Below are 13,214 nucleotides of genomic sequence, written 5' to 3'. Positions count from 1 at the left end.
ATGTCATCATCATTGCTCTCCTTTTTTTTTTAATATATATATATATATTTTTTTTTGTATTTTTTTTTTTTGTATGTGGGTGAATATGTGTATGTGCGTGCGTGCGTGCATTCATTAGCTCACCTAAAACCTATAAAAAGAATAAAAATCCCATACCGTTTCCCTAAACCGAACACTTCCAGCCAGAGTCGTGAGGCCGTCAGGAAACCCGAGAAAGGACCAAAGAAAAGAAAGGACAGACAAAGCGGAGTGAGATCCACAGACACCAGCCTCCACCGATTCAATGACCTGAGGAAGATTGTGTCTGAGTTTCGATAGATGCTGGCGTGGTGGATCTGGCGTGCATGAAAATCTCCACCAAAGAGGGGAGCCGTCGACCCCCGCCAGGACAGAGCAAGCGCAACACCTCAGGGCCCCCCAGGCCGCGGCAGCGCCAAAGGACGACCCCCGGGCCCCGCAGGGGCCACCGGCCGGAGAGCAAACCCAGGAGCAGGAGCGCCCCCCACCCCAACGCGGCCCGCGCCCCCAACCCAACGCAGCAGGACGGGGCACTGCAGGCCCGCCAGGAACCCCACAGCCCCCGCCCCCCCAGGGCAGAAGGGATGGGGGCACCGGTGGACGGGTGGCACCCCCGAACACCAGGCCCAGCAGGGAAAGGCCCCGGTCGTCACTCCAGCGTAAATAGTTAGAGTTAACCCTGTTACTGAGTTCGCCAGTCGGCGAGCTGGCGAACTCTACCCCTAAATCTTGAATGTGACCCCACCCAGTTTATATACAAGTGTGTGTGTGTGTGTGGTGCATTAAAATTGGGAGGAGGTGAACCGGAGCAGAGGGAAATGATATCCCCATGCTCCGATCCACCCGCCTCTCAGGCATGTCAGTGAGTGTATGTGGTGCATTAAAAAAAATAAACCTTTCACCCTTTCTTTTCCGATTGAGGTGTTTGTATGGAGTATTTTAATAACAATAACTGTCTCCGCTGCTATCCCCCTCATTTCCCTCCATCTCACCACTCTCTCCACCTCCATCTTCCCATTTGTGTGTCAACATTAGCGACCTATCCGAGTGTTTTTCGTGTCTCCGTCTATCTCCAGCGTGTCCCGCCGGATAGATTACGGCGTCTTATTGTCTGTCAACCATTAGCGGCGTGTGGGGAGAAAGCGGGATTAGGATGCGGGGATTACCAGGCTGCCTCCCTCTAATGGCCTAATCTCATATTGCCGAGACCCGCCGTGACCCCTCGCCCGTAAATCAGCTCAAACAAAGACGCCAACTGCCACTTTTCATTTGTCCTCTTTTTTTGTCTGCCAGCCTTTTGTATCATTTCACTGCTAAATTAATTAAATTGGAAATGTTATTGTTTTTTTTTTCTTGAATTATTTGCAGAGTGAAATTGGAGACAGCTAAACAGTTTTCCTCCAAAATGTTTTCATCTCATTTACTGCAGCGTGAAGACTTCTATTCATTGGATTTTTTGTTGCAATATAACACGGTGCTGCGTTCAAGGTGTCTCTTTTTTTGTCGATGAAGTGCCTGAAATCACAATGGTTTCTTTCACTACTAATAGACCAGTGATGAAGGACATCAAATTAGGCTAAAATATTCATACCCTGACTAAAAACACCTTTAAAGAGGCTGAATATGTGAACATTATGTCATGTAAGGCATATATACTTATTTATTGACCAGCTCAGTGGCCTAGTGGTAGAGTGTCTTCCCTGAGACTGGGAGGTTGTGGGTTCAATCCCCGGGAGTTGGAATTGGGGGTTAGATCACCAAATGATTCCAGAGCACGGCCCCTGCTGCTGCTCACCTCTCCTTCAGGGGATGGGTCAAAAGCGGAGAACGAATTTCGCCCCACTTTGTTGGGTGTGACAATCAGTGGTACTTTTACTTACATACAGTACTGTGTTTAAAAGATAACGTGTGTATAGGTTAAAACAAGAACAAAGAACAAAGATCTTCATTCTTGAATCTGATTTGTTGCTGCATATGAGGCCAGTTTTCCATAAAAGGCCTTTTTCCAGGGGTGTTTACCATTCCCTTTAATCAGCCACAGGAAGTGTAAACACAAAGCCTTCTGGGAAAGCATGCTTAATGAAGGCAGGTCATTAGCGCAGGATGGCACTCCCTTCCCTTCCTGCTTTTCCAGCTGTGGACGTGTGCGTGTTTCTTCTCATCCTCCTAATTCCTTCATTCTCCCGCTTTCCTGCCTGCATGTCATCTGTCTTGTCTCACATTCGTCAACTTTTCATCACTCATCTTCTTCTGCTGTCTTGTTCATAGGGAAGCTCGTTATTTACTTTTACTCCGTTGACGTATACAGTGGTTAACTTCATTTGGCGTAGTTTGGAATGAAACCGTCTTGCATCAGAATATAGTAGAATTTCATAGTAATTGGAATTAGTTTTTAATATGTGCATATTTAAGGTTATTTGTGAATGATTATAATGGGCATTAATGTTAGATCAGACAAGATTTCTTTCAACAGATTCAAGTCTTATTTAGCTTGAAAAAAAAAGTAAAAAATGGCCTGGAGATGAAACAAGATGGCAGCAAAGCTAAATGAAGCGTCTCAACTCACTTTAACCCCTGGGCGTTATTTGTCCATTTTCTGGCTTTTTTATGCTTTTCTGTTTTTCATCAAAGAAAAAGCATTTGAAAAAAATACACTAGGGACCTGACATTTTACCAGGATTGTTTAAAAATGTAGAAGTTCAAATTGGCGCCATGCTGTAATTTATAATTATTACCAAACAGGAGGGAGAGATTCACACAAAGTTGTTGTAATAATGCCCGATTTTGGCTCATTGACTCCCATTATAAATCACAGTTTTTGATATGCTGTAAACCTGATGTGTTATAATGCATTTTCCGTGATTACTGATGCAATCGCTTCTTTGACGAGTCCTAAACATGAAAATAGAGGAATTTGTGTGTTTAGAGTGTTAACACAAAAATCCACTAGGTGGCGCCAAAGGCTAATAAATGAATACAAAATGCATGCATAAAAAAATTCTATTGTTATGACTTATGGACTTGTTTGAGCCTCTAACTATGTCATATGAAATATTCAAATTATTATTTTATTTTATATATATATACAGCATAGTTAGTCTTGCTATTAGCATAATACTGCTATTGTTGTCCATAGGGGGCATTAAAAATAAAAATAAAAATAAAAACTATATATGTGTAGATAGGTCTGATGCCACTGAACATTTTGAGTGGTTGAAAGTGAAAAAAATATTCATAAATGACTAAGTTATCTCACTTCAAAGGAAATGCCTGATTTTGGCAAAATTACAAGAGTTTTGTGCTATTCGGGAAAACTGCCATTGTGTGAAAACTGGGCATGCAGAAACAATTCTATTGTTATGACTTATGGACTTATTCAAGCCTCTAAATATGTCATATGAAATATTCAAATTAGTCTTTTATTTTATATATATATATATACAGCATAGTTAGTCTTGCTATTAGCATAATACCGCTATTATTGTCCACAGGGGGCATTAAAAAATTTAAATAAAATAAAAACTGTATATGTATAGATAGGTCTGATGCCACTGAACATTTTGAGTGCTTGAAAGTGAAAAAAATATTCATAAATGACTAAGTTATCTCACTTGAAAGGAAATGCCTGATTTTGGCAAAATTACAAGAGTTTTGTGCTATTCAGAAAAATGCCATTGTGAAAAACTGGGCATGCATAAAAAAATTATATTGTTATGACTTATGACCTTGTTTGAGCCTCTAACTATGTCATATGAAATATTCAAATTAGTCTTTTATTTTATATATATATATATATACAGCATAGTTAGTCTTGCTATTAACATAATACTGCTATTATTGTCCATAGGGGGCATTCAAAAAATAAAATAAAATAAAAACTTTATATGTATAGATAGGTCTGATGCCACTGAACATTTTGAGCGGTTGAAAGTGCAAAACATATTCATAAATGACTAAGTTATCTCACTTCAAAGGAAATGCCTGATTTTGGCAAAATTACAAGAGTTTTTAAAAATGCCATTGTGTAAAAACTGGGCATGCATAAAAAAATTATATTGTTATGACTTATGACCTTGTTTGAAACTCTAACTATGTCATATGAAATATTCAAATTTGAACTTTATTTTACATATATATATATACAGCATAGTTAATTGTGCTGTTAGCATAATACTGCTATTATTGTCCATAGAGGGCATTAAAAAAACTTCTTTTTTTTTATACTATATATGTATAGATAGGTTTGATGCCAGTGAACATTTTGAGCGGTTGAAAGTGAAAACAATATTCATAAATGACTAAGTTATCACATTTCAAAGGAAATGCCAGATTTTGGCACAAATTACAAGAACTTAATCAAACTATAATAACGCCCAGGGGTTTTAACATAGCTGTGTGGTACAAAGATGCCATAATATGGCGGCAAGGCAGTACATCTGTTTAAATGATGCATCTTAACCCACTTCAGCATACTTATTAGCCTGGGCGAATAGTTTTTTTCAGAGAATAACTTAACTTTAATAACTTTCTTTGTTGGACCAATCCTTGGTCCTACAAAGAAATCTGCAAATTATATTCATGAATGTTGAGCATGTGAATATGGGGGAGTTCCACGTACGGTTGTTGAGTTACAGTATTAATAGTGCAATTTAAACGCACTGCAGTCATAAAAATATGAAGATCATTAGTAGATATACTGTAAGTATCTATGGTAACGTGCTGAGAGATTTTGCACCTGTGCTATTGCACCAGCTGCGTTTCACACTTTCTGTGTTGTGTGGTGATTATGGTCTCATTAATTTCAAACAAAAGAAATCCTCTTCACCTTTATTACCACAGAGGTGCAGAAAGAATAAACAAGTTCCAGGAATATCTGTAATTACATCTGAGCGTTGTCCACAGTATGCCGCTGTGGCGTGTGCGTAAGCGCGCGCGAGCAAACATCGACAACAGCACACTTTCAGTCCTCGCTGCCAGTGAGTGGCAGACAGCGCTGACCTACTTTTTCTTACACCAGCAAACAAAACCAGACAAAACTTTGTCGTCTCATATTCTCTTCATCGCAGTAGAGAAGTTTAAATTCACGAAGAATGGTTATTTACTAAACTGCCGTGGCCTTGAGAGATCATATTCAGTTTCACTGAAGATTATTATTTGTGTATTCCAAATTATCTATCGTTGTTCATCTACTCATATCTATGTTAGCAATGTGCTGAGTTTTTTTTCCAGGTTCACAATGTGCCCCTTTTAACTCATTTGCTCCCCAAAACGTATAAATACATTCTATTTTAAATGTTTTAAGTGTCTCAAATACATATTTATACGTTTTTTTAATGTTTTTTTTATTTTTATGCTAGAGCATATAGAAGGCTTCAATGTGGCAACTGCAAAGAACGGTTGAAGAAATGGTAGTTATTACACAAACGGCCAGCAGGTGGTAGCAGAGCATAATAAATGAACCATGACCATGTTGAAAAAACAGAGTGAATGAGTTAAAGGGGCAGATCTTGAGCCTTGTTTTTTCCCCTCCCCCTTCTGTATGTTTTTTTTCTAATTTATTACATCTAAGAAACTCTGGGCACTGAAAGATGACCCACCAGGCTTCCCGTTCTGTCTCCCCCTGTTGGTCATTGTTATTTTAATTTTTCTTGGACAGGTTGTGACTGAAATTGATTCTTTAGGGATCAATAAACTAACCTCAAAATAAATGCAACTCAATTTGATACTGAATTTTTTATTTTTTATTTTTGGCCTAAATTGAGTTTTGCAAATCAATTAAATGTGATGTTTTTTGTCATTGGTGTTGTTTTTAGTTGTAAAAGCTGCTTTTTAACACAGCTCCACTTTTAACCTTCTAAACTGTATGTGTGTGTGCAAGTGTTGTGATTAAAACAGGTTTAATCACATAGCAGCTTCAAACAATCTGTTTACTTGCAAGTCCCACCAGCATGTGGAACCACACACACACGCATAGAGTGCGTTCTGTCATGTCAGACAAGTGCATGCAGGTTGTCCGCGGCGTCATTTGACACTAATAGCGCCCGTCATCAGGGCATAATTGACGGCCTCGGTCAGCTTTTAATGGAGGCCAATTACAGCCCATCAATGGGACTGGCAATTTTTGGCGTGCTGAATGGTGGCGAAAAAAATGGCAATCCATCTTTAGAGCAACTTTCGGCCATTGAATGGACATCATTATTGACAAATTCTAGAAGTTTGGAGCAATTTAGAATAAATGCTCCTTGATCCCTGTCAAATTCCACACCTATTATATATACATGTCATGTTGGTCAGGTCTTCCGGGATATAAAACTATAATATGAGCTAACACTCGATAGGGAACACTTTTTTTTGGGGAGGAGGATTCTGTCTTAAAATAAAAATAAATAAATGAATACAAACCCAATTTCCAAAAAGTTGGGACACTATACAAATTGTGAATAAAAACGGAATATATATATATATATATATATATCAATCTAAATTAAAGTTGAGCTTTCCTGGAGCAATCAGCAAGCGGCTTGGGCCAAGCCGTCGTCGTCACAGCTGGACAGCTTGTCGAGCACTCTGACATCCATCTGAATGAATGAATGAATTCCTCTAATCATGCCCGCGTGTCTGTCCATTGGTGTGCACGTGCGTGCGTGTGTGTAGCGGCGGGACAACCAAGTCCCCCAGATGGCACCCAAACGATATTCCCAGATTTTTTCCCCCCTGCTTTGCCTCTCCAGGAATTAGACCAGTGGCTTTAGTTGTATGGATGGCTTCCGCCGCAGTGGAACAACAAATCAAATCACCTCCGTCTCCCTCCAGTACGCAAATCCATCGACGCCGGGCACTGGGAAAAAATCTATTGTGGAACTACTGCATTTGGAAAATGCTTTAAAACTTCCTGTCTAGGGATTTCAATTAAGTCTTATTACAGTGAGCCCCACATACTTGAGGTTTGTCTTTCAAAAATTGGCCTATTCAATATTTTTGGACCCTATCCTTCATCAGTCCCAAAAAAATAATTTATATTTTTTATTTGTTTTTTGCTCAGGCCAACCCATGTCTAACAGGAACATTTTGATGTGGCGCCATCTTGTGGTATCTTGGGGTCCATAGAACTACACTGCTACACTACACTTACGAGTAGTAACCCAACTTGCGATATAATATTTTCCAGTAAGATACACCCAAGGTTTAGTTTCTTGTGTTGAGTCGTGGGCAAACGTTTAAAGTTATACCAAAGTTACGAGCGCTAGTTGGTTGCTGCAAGTAGCTGTCAGTATATAATATGTCAAAAAAAAGGGGGCTTCAAGCTGTTTCTTGCTTTCTTCCTAGTTGAAATTTACTCTCCAGAAAGGGAATCATGCGTGTATTTAACCAAACCACATAACTTTGCATTCACGTCTGCTAGCTTAATGGTAATACATAATGGCAAACATAGACAAAGGAATGAAACAAGCATTGATATTGTGGCAACGTGGTAATTACGAACATTTAAACATCTTATATTTCAACACAAATGGTATCAATACATGCAAATGCCATATACAATCGGCAATACAATCTACATCCAGTATGTCGCTATAATTTATACTGCCCCCTGGTGGACAAGCGGCTCTAATACTAATGCTAGCGCTGCTACGCAAGTACGAGGACCGTTTGATGACTTTATAAAGGCGTAAATGACTGCTTACTTTGATGCTGGCAGCCTGACACCCTTCCCGTGCTGATCACATTTTAACAAACCAGGCTTAATCAAATGTGCAGATTCAGTCGGGTCGGCAAAATCACTACTGTGGTTCTCACGTCACCTCGTCGCATACTGTCAACTCAACTTTATTTATAAAGCACTTTAAAGCATCACCGCTGCATACAAAGAGTTGTACATGGATTAAAAATCAGTCATACAGTAAAGACTGGTAGAACAAAAATGAATATCATATGTTAGTAAGCAAATAAAAGTATACACACAGTATATTTATAATTTGGAATATAATTGCAATTTTGCTCTTTAAACAAGCAAAAAAAATAATACTAATTTGATCTGAATACCCAAATAAATGCTAGAATTGTCAGTAGGATATCTGAATATCAACATATTCCATAGCTGCAGCGCTAAAACGTTTCTGTAAAATGAAAGTTCTCAGCTGCTTGTATGGCAGCAGCATTTGAAAAAAATAGCAAAAGTGATTCTCCTGTTTATGTTCACATTTGCACTTTAGAACTAGATTGTAAATTTTCTTGCATTCTTCTCAAAAAAAAAAAGAAAAAATTGACGGGGTGAAAAGGGGAGTGGCGAAGTAAATATTCCCCACGCATGCCACATTGACGCGGCCAATTTGTCAAAACTGCACTGGGGGAATATCGTTATACCATAGGTGTCCCTACACAAAAAAACAAAAAACAAAAAACAAACCATGGCCGTATGCAAATTGCACACAGTACTCCCAGAATCCTCGATGCTGCTAGTGACGCACGTGATTGGTTATAGTGTAATACACAACATCACCCCAAGGCCAATGACAGCATTGTTTACATCTGCTGGCATGCTGATGCTAGTGATCCCTAGCATTAGCAACATTGGCAAGCAAGCAGTTCTATCGCGACCCGAAGAAGGATGAAGACGCGAATGTTGTGTCTGCTTCTGCACCAAACGTAACTAGATTGCCCCCGAGTTGCGTAAAACAACTGTGGATTACCCCCTGGTTCTGCTTACATGGTGGGGAAAAAACTGATGGATGACACAGCAGTCGAACTATTTAACCAGTCCAGGACGCGAACCTTGTCAAATCTTCGTGGTTTGGCAACGTCACATGACTTTGACAAGCGGAATATGCAAACTTTTTGGGTAAAGTGTGTAAAAAGAAGGATAATCAGGGCTGGACTGGCCATCTGATTCAACCAAGGAACAGTATATGACTGCCCTCATTTCTTTCATCTGTGGCGATTTGGTGCAATTGCCACTTTTATTTATAAGAACTTTGCCCATTTCTACCACTTCAATGTGCAGTTAGCCATCAAATCCATCTTCCCAGAAGTGCTGTGTGTTTGTTAGTTGGGCTACAATGTCTCTGCCGTGTGCATGCATGACTGGAGCATGTAGTGAGATAGCGCTGCCAACACATAAACATGTGATGTCGTGGCTAGCTACACTTAAATGTGGCTAGGAGATTTTAGCCACATTGGCTAAAAAGTTTCATGACACAGCGCCAACCCTGTTATTAATATAACAATATTGTATCATAGAAGTTAGAGATTTTTAGCCTCAAAGGCCTTTGTTGTGTACTTGACGCAGCAGATGCTTGTTTACGACCTAGCTTGTAGCAGACGTGTGTGACTAACTGCTTCAAATATCAAAGCATATGTAGGAATGAAAAAAAAAAGGTTTGTTGTAATTGTATTGCTGTTTTATGTTATGTTTGTTTATATGTTGTGTTTCTGTAAAGCACCCTATGACAGCTGAGATTGTTTGAAAAATCTATATAAATTAAGATGACTTGACTTGACTCAGTGAAATGAAAGCAATCATAAATATTGTGAGGAAATCAAATCACATCGACAATACTATGTATCAAAACTAGAAAGTTTTGTTATTTTTATGGTATCACAGAAATGAATGTTAGTAGCTGGTTTAGGTGTACCTAATTGAGTGTTCTGTGAATGGGATTGTCATAATCGCTGAATTGCGATTTGTGTCATTAGCTAAATATTGTGAGTATTGCAACATTTGTGGCTTTTCATGGGATTCAAGTTTGAATTTTTGTGTTTATTTACCTAATGATGGGTCCTGCTGTGCAGTCAGAAGATTGTCATGCAATTTCTTATTCATAATATCGGAGTGAGAGTACTTCACAAGCAAAAATATTGCAATATGTATCACAAAAGTTGATATTTTTGGCTCATGGGAAACCAGGAAATTAATTTATTTTTTGTGGTGGTTGTACCTAGTGAAGTGTCCTGTAAATCCAATTATCACAAAATATTTGTATTGCAAATTTACTTTTTATGAAATATACAACATCAAGGGTAGAATTAAAAATTTGGCATCGGATGCCAACAGACAACCGAGGTGTACCTAATGAAGCTTCCCCTCAGCAGAATCAAACTCTTACCTCTCTGTGCTGGAGAGTCTGAGACCACCAAATCCTTTATGATTCCTTTCCCGATTCTGTATGGTTCCTCTCCGCAAATGTCCGTAAAATGTAATTCTCACCAACCTTCCTTCCAAGACTCCGAATCCTCCAAGTGAAGTGATGACAACAAGCCAAACGCACTTCCAGATAGCAATGGGGAATGTTTTGGGAGCACCAACAGGTTCTCCTCCTCCCTCTCCTCTCCTTAGATTGTTCTATACCCTTAGCGTCTTTAAAAAAAAAGAAAAAAAGAAGAAGAAATAAGAAAGAAAGGTCACTGCCCACTTCCTTTTCCTGTTATTGTGTCCAGTCCTGCGCTACTGTTCCTTTTCCTGTCCTGGAGGGAAAGACCACCATCACCAAGCAGCAGACGCAGTAACAGTGAGGTTTTTTTCCCCTTCTTTTTGGGGGGGGGGGAGGGGGGCTTGGTAGAAACGTTGGAGCGAGTGAGAGAGGGAGGGCGGGATGCAAGGAAGGAGAGCAAGGTGAGAGAGTGGAAGAAGGGAGGGGAGAGGAGGAGCGGATTTATTATTCATGTGTTTGCGATAAGGATTAAGTTAAACAGGTTATTGGGGATAATCCACAGAGATTTTACCACATGAGGCGGACGTGTGCGCGCGCGTTTGTGGGTGTGAGTGTGAGACCGATCTTGTCTAAACCGGTGAATGAGATGAGAGCGACGCCCTACCACACACACATTATAATATCACGCACATAAACACACACGCACATTCAGAAATCAGTGTTTTGGGCTGTTTGTGTAAACTTTCTCCCCTCCAGATTATTTTTTTTTTTTGCTCAAATTGTCACTTTGTGTGTTGTCGGGTAAAAAAAAAAAAAGGAAAACTAATTCCCAGAGTGGATAAGTGCACAGCTAAATGTTGTTGTTTTCCTTAAACCTTATCATCATACAAAACATATGTTTTCTTCCCTAAAGTGGTCTTCAAAGAGTGCTTTGATCTTTGGTACGAAATGCAGTGGCCAATCACAGTGCAGCACTGGAGATGGTCGGACATTTTGTTTTCATTCCAAATTTATCCCCAAAATGCACACTCCTGCCTGTAATAGTAAATAGCACGCTAACAGGGTTACGTAAATTAACGATATCTAATTGTTTTCTCAAAATGATAATGCCATTCTATGCTAATGAGACTAGAAATATTCTAAAACTGTATTTTCAATTATTCTGATACTGACACTATTATGGTTGATTGACACATAAAAGTCATACTGCCTCTTGTTAACTCTTGTTGGCTCAAATTGCTAACATTATGCATTATGCATTATGCTACGATAACAAAGTTAACATGCTACGCCTATCACTTTTTGCTCTTGAATGCTCTCAAATTCTCTTCACGCATTGTTGTCGCCTGTAATCTGTATGCTACATTATTTTAGCATTTTCTTTGGAGTTTTTCTTGTCACTTCAAAGTCCTGCTGCAAACCCTTCTCCCTGCTTCTGTTTTAATTGACTTTACAAAAAAAGGTGTCACGATGCATTGGTTCTGGGAGTTTGACGGAATTAGCGACCCGCGCCCAATCAGAGCCTGCGGGTGGGCGGGATTAAGAGACTGATTAAGTAATCTGCTTGTCATCCCACAAAGTCACCATGATGAGGTTTTGAGAAGCTCGTTGAAAATCACTGACACTGTGGGAGGTGCAACGAGCAGGCAATTAACTCCGGAGCGAACCCCCGAGGCATCAACTTTCACACTCACACACATACACGTACCAAGCGAGATAGTTGTTCCGCTTGGAGCAAAGTGAGAGGAGTGGTTGGATCGTACAAAAACAACAGACTTTTCATCAGCCCTTTACCCCGGAGGTCGCACATGCCGGCGGTCTGAAACTAGTTAATTCTGAATGTCCAATCACAGAGTTGGGTCACATATCTGCAAAGTCATTCAAGTTTTAATATCCCTGTAAAGTAAATTCAAAAATTTGTTTCTAAATATATTATACATGTATGAGGATAATTGCTGAAAATGTGAAACAACTTGTTGACTCACTATTTATTTTTTTCAGATATTTTTAACTGGGCCTAAAATGCTGCCCAGTGATGCATTTGGGCCCTGGCATGAATACCCCCTTCCCCGATATATACGAAGATATAGAGTACCTTCATTCGCATCAGTGGATACCCGGCGCAGTAGCACCAAAGTTAGCGATCTGTGCCTATACCCCAAAACTGCATCTTCTCTTTGTTGTGTGCCTCGTTGTTGGCCTTAAGTGCCCACGTCACCTGGGAAAGGCGGAAGAGCGAAGAATTGATAGCCAAAGTGTGGGCTTTGTGCTGCCGTGGCTGATTTAGAGTGCCTCATCGTCCGCTACGGGTACACGCACGCCATGGAGGGATGGGATTACATTTTCATGAGATGAACTCAAAGATCTAAAACTTCTTCCACACACTGTCAAGGGGTGTGGTGGTGGTTGCGGACCCAAATGCAGGGAAGCAAAGCAAAGAGGCATATGTGATGTAAAAAAAGAATTTAATTAAACAAAATAAAAGCGAACTCCAAATGGTAAGTGATACAAGATGTGGGGAGGACAACAAGGCAAAAAAACTGGCAGCGTGACGGGAGGAAAACAATAATGAATCGACACAAACAAAGAGGAGACAAGAGACTAAGGCCCCGTCCAGACGGAAGCAAAGCCGGCTTCGTTCCTCCAAAAAATCTCGTACACACAGAAGCATTTCAAGACTTGCGTGTGTCCATAAGAAGACGCTGAGAACATTTAACGGCTGTAATGTATATGCCAAGTCGAGGAGTTGCGCTGTAGCGCAGCCACAGGGAGTTAATGGAAAGCGTAGAAGAAGAATCAGCGAAGAAGACGGACACTTAAACAAAAAAAAAAAACTTTATTGCAATCTACAGAACAAACATGGCTTTGCACGTATCAAAACAACATGAAAAAGACGAACACAGGAGAAGTGACAATGGCGGGTGATTGAAGTACACTGACGGTTCGCGCGCAGTCACGCGAGAATTGGCGCATACGTCATCAATCTGCGACAATGCGTCGTCATAGAGCTGCGGCCAATACGTCATCACTGGAGGAGTATCCTGCATA

At 40.1% G+C, this 13,214-nt stretch overlaps 1 protein-coding gene across 2 annotated transcripts in view; it reads right to left on the bottom strand.

Moving 5' to 3' along the window:
* The window catches only part of cdh5 (cadherin 5), a 36,967-nt gene extending 26,440 nt beyond the window's left edge, over positions 1-10,527 (bottom strand). For both annotated transcript variants that reach the window (XR_013296256.1, XM_077582435.1), the window contains exon 1: positions 10,122-10,527. The gene's annotated coding sequence lies outside the window, so the exon portion shown is untranslated. The remainder of the gene's footprint in view (positions 1-10,121) is intronic.
* Between the last annotated feature and the right edge of the window lie 2,687 nt (positions 10,528-13,214).

The sequence above is a fragment of the Vanacampus margaritifer genome, chromosome 12 (genome assembly GCF_051991255.1).
Source record: "Vanacampus margaritifer isolate UIUO_Vmar chromosome 12, RoL_Vmar_1.0, whole genome shotgun sequence".
Classification (NCBI taxonomy): Eukaryota; Metazoa; Chordata; class Actinopteri; order Syngnathiformes; family Syngnathidae; genus Vanacampus; species Vanacampus margaritifer.
The sequence above is the reverse complement of the archived record's forward strand: the minus strand, read 5'-3'. Positions and strand labels throughout refer to the sequence as shown.